Source organism: Cryptomeria japonica, chromosome 4 (genome assembly GCF_030272615.1).
Source record: "Cryptomeria japonica chromosome 4, Sugi_1.0, whole genome shotgun sequence".
In the NCBI taxonomy this organism is placed as follows: Eukaryota; Viridiplantae; Streptophyta; class Pinopsida; order Cupressales; family Cupressaceae; genus Cryptomeria; species Cryptomeria japonica.
The window spans coordinates 541142599-541152053 of record NC_081408.1 but is presented as its reverse complement, the minus strand read 5'-3'; positions in this window follow the sequence as shown (position 1 = coordinate 541152053).

Sequence of the window (9455 nt, the reverse complement as noted above, 5' to 3'; positions counted from 1 at the left end):
TTTAGGATTATATTTTTTTATGGATAAGGATATATGTTTTGAGTGTTCTATACTTAAAGAGTTGATGCTTATAAGAAAATATTATATTTTATATTTTGGGGGGAATGTTGATTTAGTGTTTTTTGTCTCCTTATGTAAAAAATTTAATAATTTTATAAATGGTTTATTTAACAAGTTAATTGGTAAAATTTAATATTTAATGTTCATTGATTAAAAATGGTGTTATAAAATATAAGCGACAAAAATTTAGTTTATAATTTATTCAACAACTAAGATTTTTCTAGTGTCTCATTATATAATTTTTAATTTGTTTTTATTTGAATTGTTGTACAAAGAGACAAAATAGTAAGACCTAATGTTCATCTAATAAAGATGGTATTTATAAAGTATAAGAGACAAAAAGTTAGTTTAAAATTTATTCAACAAATCAGATTTTTCTAGTGTCTCATTATATAATTTATTATTGTTTTATAATTTATTATTATTTTATATGAATCATTGTACAATTTACATTTGATTTGATTACTATAATGTGACTCATAGATAATAGCTTTTAAAACTATAACTAAATACTTTTAAAGTCGCAATTTAAAAGTTTTAAATTTTGAAAAAATGTAACTCCTTTAATATAGTATAGGTCATCTCCAATAATGAGATTGTTTCATACATAAATTGGAAATTCAAATGTGAGAAAAGATAAGATTATGTAGTTTGAGTGTTTATAAGTAAAAGGTTGAATGTATTTTACCTTGTGTATGTTGGCATTTGATGTTCTGGTGATGCTCTGGTGATGATTGGTGTTTCCTAATGCTTATAGATTCTTAGGAGTTGTCATTGATGGCAACTCAGCCTACTGACCTGATTCAGTATGAAATTTTGGCTAATCGGATGTCTTGGATAAAGTATTTCTAGATTAAGACTGTCGGTACAGTTTAGTATACAATTTTGTGATCATTCTCATTTCTGGTGAAGCAGGTTTTGGTTTAGGTGATCAGTGATTAGTTGGTTGGGTATATAAAGTAGATTATCATGACAATCCACCCTCTAGTGTTGATTTCTATGCTTGATTGAAGGTGGGGTATCCAGTAGAGGAGCAAAACAAAGTATTCATCATGTTTGGTGGTATAATGTGTGACCAGATTCTTAGAGTTGATTCTAGTGTTTGGTGATGTGTTCCAGATGGTTGATGAGACCTATAGGAAGTGTGTGATCATGTATTTTGGTTTTGGAATATGATTCAGTAAAAGATCTAAGCCAACTTGCAACTACATGTTTCATTTTTGACATTTGTCGAAGCTAACTTATGGAAGATCATTTTTGTTGGTGCGGATATATAATATCGACTTGGCTAGTATATTTGTGTGTGGTAATGGTGTATGTAATGGTTTTAGGAGCAATTGAGCACAATTTCATGTGCACATCCTTATTTTTTAGGATTATAAATTTTACGAATAAGAATAGTGGTTTGAGTGTTGTATATTTAAAAGGCTTAATCAGTATAATAAATCATTCAATTATTCTTGTAAGGTTTTTAAAAAAAAATCTATCTTTTTTCTAAAGACAATGTCTTTTTTGGAATCGTTTTTAAGATTATAAATTTTATGGATTAGAATGCATGGTTTGATTATTTCATGCTTGAAGGGTTAATAAGTATAATAAATGATATAAGGAAATTATATTTTATATTTTTTAGGGAGGGAAGTTGATTTAGTTTTTTTTTGTGTGTGTTCTTATGTAAAGATTATAATTTAGTTTTATGGGTGGTTTATTTTAGAAGTTAATTGGTTCAATTTAAGATGTAATGCTCATCTAATTAAAAATGATATTATTAAGTATAAGAGAAAAGGTTGGTTTAGAACTTATTCATTAAATCATATTTTTTCAATGTGTATTCATTAATTTAATTTATTACTATTTTGTAATTTAAGTTTGTTTTCATTTATATTGTGCTTTTGGAATTCTTTTTAGGATTATAAATTTAATGAATAAGGATATAAGGTTTGAGTGTTCTATACTTAAAGGGTTAATCCATATAAGAAAATATTATATTTTATATTTTTGGTAGGGAATGTTGATTTAGTGTTTTTTTGTCTATTTATGTAAAAACTGTAATAATTTTATAGATGGTTTACTTAACAAGTTAATTGGTTAATTTTTATATTTAATGTTCATTGATTAAAGATGGTGTTATAAAGTATAAGTGACAAAAAGTTGGTTTATAATTTATTCAAAGAACATTTTTCTAGTGCCTCATAATATAATTTTTAATTATTTTTATATGAATTGTTGTACAAAGAGACAAAATAGTAAGATCTACTATTTATCCAATAAAGTCAGTATTTATAAAGTATAAGAGACAAAAAGTTAGTTTATAATTTATTCAACAAATCACATTTTTTAAATCTTATTATATAATTTATTATTGTTTTATATGAATATTGTATAAAGAGACAAAACATTAGTTTTAACTTATTCATTGAATTGTGTTTTTTAATATGTATCATCATATAATTTATTATTATTTTATATGAATCTTTGTACAAAATATATTTTATTACTTTAATGTGACTTAAAAATAGTAGCTTTTAAAACTATAACTAAAAAGCTTTGAAGTCACAATTTAATAGTTTCAAAGTTTCACGAAAAAAACTCCTTTAATATAGTATAGTAAAAAATAATTCATCTAATAAGCCATCTCCCATAATGAGATTATTTCATACATGTCCCGTACTCAAAAGGTTCAATAAGGTTCAATAAGTATTATTTATATATATATATATATATATATATATATATATATATATATATATATATATATATATATATATATATATATATATATATATATATATATATTCAATAGCCAACAAGATGAGAGGGGAGGGGTGAATCATACAAACTTAATCTTCCATAAAAACATCAGATTCAACATATACTTCTGTAATATAACCAAAACTGCTAAACATGCAAACTCAAAAGCATATAAACATCATAAACCTCATAACACCAGATTTAACGTGGAAACCCAAATAGGGAAAAACCACTATGGGATTTCGGACCCACTAAGAAATATACTCTTCTAAAGTATGCTCGGTTAAAAGCAAATCCTGTTAAAGATTACAAACACATTGCTAGATGTGACCCGGTTAAGGGATTTCCCTCAGATCTGTTAGGATCTTCACCTTGTTAGAAGTGACCTTGTTAAAGGATTTCAAACACTCAATCAGAATGTCACCTTACTAGAGGGTTTTACAAATAAGACTGTTAAGTCCACTTGGTTAAGAGATTTTCTGTCACTTTCACAAAATAATAGTAATAAAAATCTATCTGCAACTTCACATCTAAAATGCTAAAGCAAATTCTTATTTGCTCAATACAATCTAGACATAGAACTAATCTTGTCCATCTGTTGGGCTTCTATACTTTGTTATTCAAACAGGTCTTCAAGCTTCTATGCTCGGTAATCACTATGTAGCATCCCTGTGCATACATTTGCCCTCATACATTGTTTATCAATAGTTCCCTATTTATAAACAATTTGCCAACCACATAATCTCCTTGATCACATTTCCCATGATCAATCATAGCTATCAGATCTTCAAACTTTGACCAGGTTCAATGTATCCTTCGATCTGAAAATGTTTTACCATGTCTTGGAACTTGCATACATTTCTTGGAACTTGTTCTAGGGTATTGCGGTTCAATCTGAGCTGTAGATCTTCATGTTGATTTTCCTTTGCCATAGATTCATTAACAAACTTCATGCACGACATACCAATCATTTAATCAGTTCCAGCTCATCAGCTTCCTTCATTAAATAATGCATGTAACCATTTAATGTATTCTGTTACAGCTCGGTAACAACTCGGTAAATACTAAACTTCACTCAGTAGACATTCTGCCTTCATTAACCGATAGCAATAACCTTAGGGTTTACTGACTAGGTTCCTTAGGGTTTACCAACTAGGTTCTTTGCTCGGTAACAGAGTATAGTATTAACCTTACAATTTACAAAATATGTATGATGTTAAAACAATCTAAACATCATGATCTCATCATTGTCTGACTCGGTAATAGTTGCCCATTGAATACCTTATTCATCCCCTTATTCATCATATTCTTTCTGTGTCTTTTACTGACATCTTTATACTCTTCAAATCATACTTCTCAAGATATGGCAACATCATACTGAATTAGAAAATCAATTTCTTGACATCAATGACAAAATAATAATATCAAGACAGTAAACATCCTTAATCAATTATTTCCATAATCATCAACAACCTTCTCAATATCCTTATTGAAATGCCAACAATCTCCCATTGTCTGTTATAATGCCAAATGCCAACATATATATATATATATATATATATATATATATATATATATATATATATATATATATATATATATATATATATATATATATATATATATATATATATATATATATCTCTGTGTGTGTGTAGATGATTTATTTATTAAGTTAATTTGTTAAATTCAAGATTTCATGTTTATTTATTGAAAAGTAAAATTTTAGTTTATAACTTATTTATTAATATGTATCTTTTGGTGTCTCATTATTTATTTTATTATTATTTTACATGAATTATTGTACAAAGAGACAAAAAGTTAGGTTTTCTTTTTTTCTCATTAAAAGGCTTAAGCCAAGGATTGTATTAAAATATATGAAAAATATTACATATAGCTTTCTCATAGAAAAATAACTATGTTGGTCCCAACCAAAGAAACCCCCAAAAATAGTAGATGCACAACCAACATAGATCAAAATGGCCACAAAGTTCCTAAGTTCCTAGCCCACCAGAAACCCCCCATTAATAGACATATAATTTTGGAAATGTATTTTTCTTGAAATTACAGAGGCACAAACTCTGAAACTTTAACAAAACCTTGAAATTCTAATACATGACTATTAACAATTTTTAGTGCAAAAATTACATCATCACTATAACACCATCAACATCAAAATCCCACTAAAAACCAACTAGGGTAGACATTAGAACTAGGAAGAGAGCTCCAAAAATATCATGATCTAATCTGAAGACGAGCTCTCGCTGTTTGAAATATCATCTACAGCTCTGAGCCCTTGAAGCCTCTTGTATTTTTTCACCCAACCCCCCTGCTCATTCACAACATCACCTATTAGAGCCACCAACCCACCATCCTCTGCAAAACCCATAAGGCGCTTGAGGGAGTCTAGATTTCTTTTGATGTTCAACTTTCTAATCTCCCACAAATTTTCATTCCCAATGACCAGAATCGGAAGGCGAACCACCGACTTTCCATCTCTCTCTAGCACTACATAGTCCTTCGTCCACGAGATAGTGTGATTGATATCAATCTCTTGAAGAACTGTGTCAGTGTCTCCCAGGAACTCTTCTTGAAATATTCTCTTATAGAGAATGTGGCTTTCAATATTCATTTCTTCTACCATTAAAATTGTAGCAAGAAAATGGGTTGGGATATTGGTATTGACCCAATATCGATGCATGGTGATAAGGAAATCTATGCCCATAATTTTCTTTAAAGCATGCAAAAATAATGCATGAGAAAACTAAGTGATCACAAGCAACCTCTTATTTGTTATGCCCCCAAAAAGGCCATCTATGTAATGCCCCTCCCTCATCAGACTCTACTTAACCCAACTTGACTCTGGTTGACTTTTTTTGTTGTTCATGGACTGGATGATATTCTTTAATGTAATGATATTTTTCATCGTGATTCTAGGATATGATGTCAGATAATATGATTAAGTACTGACCTTGGACTGTCATATCAACTTTATGTATACATCTTGTGTTCACTTTCTTGTATGGGTTCGAGTCTGTATGGGGTGTGAGGGGGTGATCTTCCGTCACCCACTTCGAAGGGACATGGAATGCCATGATTCTCCTCCATCGGTGTGCCTGTATATTTTGGTAAAATGTATGTGTGTTTTCTTGGTGATGCAACTATAGGTACCGAGCATTGACTCCACCTGAATCTTCAAGTCTGAGCATGCTATTTGACCCAATGGAAAAGTGGAAAAAAGAGTTATCAGTCAGACCCTGACGCAACCATCGTTCTTGCGAGAACAAGATGTTTGTCAGGTATCCCAATGTTTTGTTGCCTGCCATGTCGGTTGTTCACCCTATTAGTCTTTTGTGTTCGTCTTCATGTTTTGTTTTGTCGCAATTCCTTGCTCTTGTGTTTAGTTTAACTATTATCTATTATTTTGTGACATATTAATGTTATATATATATGGTATCTGTATAGTAATGATTAATTAATTAGTAAAATGGAAAATTATGTAAAATTTAATTAAACTAATGTTAGTGGTAAAATAATTAAATTTATTTTATCTTCGTTGTAAAAGATTAATTAAATAGGGTAATTATATATTAAGCATTAATTAATTAATAAAATTGAAAATGGTTGCATCAATATATTAAATTAGTCTATGGAACTAAAAGGTTTAAATTATTTAAATTAATAGGTTTAATTAATGGGAATTAGTTATTTAATATTTGAATTTTATTTAAAAGGGCTAATCAATATTTATTTATTTTAATTCAAAATTTCAAGTGTGGGAGTTACAAAACAAAAAAATTAATTAATGAATTGGATTCTTGCATGCGGTCTAGGAGTTACATTTGGGGAAATTGATATATTTCGCTTTTTAGAAATTATGAGGGGTTCTTCTTGCCATGAAGTTTTGGGTGGGTGCATGAATTTTTTGGGGGAAATGGTTTTTGGAATGGAATTTGGGAAATCTTTGGGAAAAAAAAGAAGAGATTGGAAATCAGAAAAGAGGAAAGGGTTTTGGAAGTTTTTGGCTGAATTTTTTGGTTGGGAGCTCTCTGATTTGGTGTTATGCGAATTATTGCTTTTGCCTCTGTTTTTTGGATAGCATAAAAAGGTTGGGGTTTTGATTTCTTTCTCGCAAGTAATTTCCTTTCAATCTGAATAAAAATCTACCTATTGTTTTGATGTGATGATATATATTTGGATTTCAGAAATTAAGGTTAATTTGAATTATTGGATTGTTAGATAATTTGGGGTTTTTTATTTGATATTTGTTTCCGGGTTTTAAAAATGTTATTTGGGCAAAGTTTTTTTTATCTGAGATCATGATTTGCTAATTCACAGTTGATCCTTGTTCCAAAATTAGGGGTTAGAGCTTAATTTTATTTTGGGTGAATCTGTGTATAGGAATTTTGGATTCAATTAGTTTATTATTAACCTCTTCTCATGTAATCTTATGTGTCCCCTGTGTTTGTTTTGATATATATATATATATATATATATATATATATATATATATATATATATATATATATATATATATATATATATATATATATATATATATATATATATATATATATATATATATATATATATATATATATATATATATATATATATATATATATATAATTACAAAATTTATCGGATATTAAAAAAATCATTGTTTTTTATCTTGATGTTATTAATTTTGTCTACGCAATTTTTCTTTATGCTTGGGTATGGGTGTCGTGGGCTCACCCACGGTGGCAAACCCCCCCCAACCATTTCTCCCTCTCAACTTTTTATAATCGACTGTAAAATACAGTACGTTAGCTTAAATTAATGCTTTGAAGGTTTTTTTAATATACATTATTGTGCTTTTGTTTATATATATATATATATGATCAATTCATTATTATTTGAATGTGAATACATTGGTATATGCTCTGACATGGATTCAATAATTAGCTAATTATTTATATATGTTCACAATTTGGATTGAGTAATTCATGTTGTTAAGGTAGTATAATGGTTTAAATTAGTTATAATTTGGATAATTATGACTAGGTTTTGGTTCTAATACAATATGGAATTGAATTAGATATTTCTTTAGATTAAAAGATTTGAGTAAGAGTTGTGTTTTGCGAAATATGTATATAAATGCAATTCTTTTGTTAAGTATAGATTTAATTGGAGTTTAGTTATATTTTTTAGGAAGTAAATGTATTTAGGTTTATTCATATGTTATTGCTTAGTATTACTTAATAATCTTATGGTTAAGTTTTGCTCAGGGTTAATTATACGCATATGTCTTCTTATGAACTTGGGTAACCTTCATTTAATATGTTATTGATCAAATTTAATTAAAAAAAAGAAACAAATTTGTAGGAATGAATTGCAGCATTTATGAATTAATATGAAGTCAGTAAATTGAGGCAATGGATTAATGAAATCAATACTGATTTGAACCTCTTTGTTGTACATGTGTTATTGTGTTCTCTTTGGTGGATTTGAGTGAACTTGTTTGTATTTGTCATAATGCCACCTTGTGTTTGTTTCTAGTTCTTGTCTTTCATTGTGGGGATACTCAGATGTGTGGTTATTTGTGTTTGCTTTCTAGAGGCTTAGTAAGGGAGTTTATGGAATTCATTATTTGATTAAGTCATCCTTCTCTTCTTGATGAAATTTGATCAAGTCTTGTATGTTTTGGAAGCTAGATGGTCTTTCCTAGCCTACCTTGGATTCTCCCTGTATGTTATCTTATTCTAGCAAGAGAGTCAAGCCTTGCTATGGTACTTTGGTGAATCACCATCTTGATATTTTTGGTTTGATCTATGTTGTTGATTGGATTCCTAGGTGTAATTTTGAGGGAGTGGCTTTCATTGGGGGTCGGGACCCAAATGGCCGCCAAGGTAACTCAATGAGAGTTTTGTAATCAGGTGATAATATAAAATAATGAACTTGGGTGGGTAGCTAGATAACATTAATAAAGATTAATTTGTGTTGCCTCTCTTATGCTCAGGTGCCTGTATAGGGTTGAGGTAAGTAGAGAAAGGCCTAGAATGGCTTCCACCAATCTTATCCCTTTGAATGGTTGGTGTGGTCCACTAGTGTTTGTATGTGGGCCGGGGGTCGGGAGAGGTTACCTAGGTAACCCAGGATGGGGGTTAGGACCTAGTGATGACACTCTTTCCTATTTCTACCTAGTGGTAACTTGCTTCTTTTGATTCCTTCCGTGGATTATTTTGGAACTCCGAAAGTGATTGGTTAACTTATGTTGGTTTATCCTTTTATGGATTGTTTTGAGCCTCTATAAGTGGTTTATTGATTTTGATGTCTCCTTTGACATTACTATTGTGAGCCTCTTGTGGATTCTATATTATTGATCCTCTTGTGAGCCTCTTGTGGATTTTGCATTGTTGATACTCTGGTGAACCCTTATGTACTCTATCTTGTGGATTCTTTTGTGAGTATAGCTATGTGGATTCTTTTATGGTTCTTGATTGGTACCCTTGTATGTTTTCTTCTACCTTGTGGGTCTGACTAATACCTCCTAGCGCAGCAGGTGGACCCATTGGTACCACATGGTTGTGTGGAGTTCTTTTTGCACCCATTGGGTTTTGGCTCTTTCCGCAGCATGTTTGAGGAGGCTCGTGAAAATATTG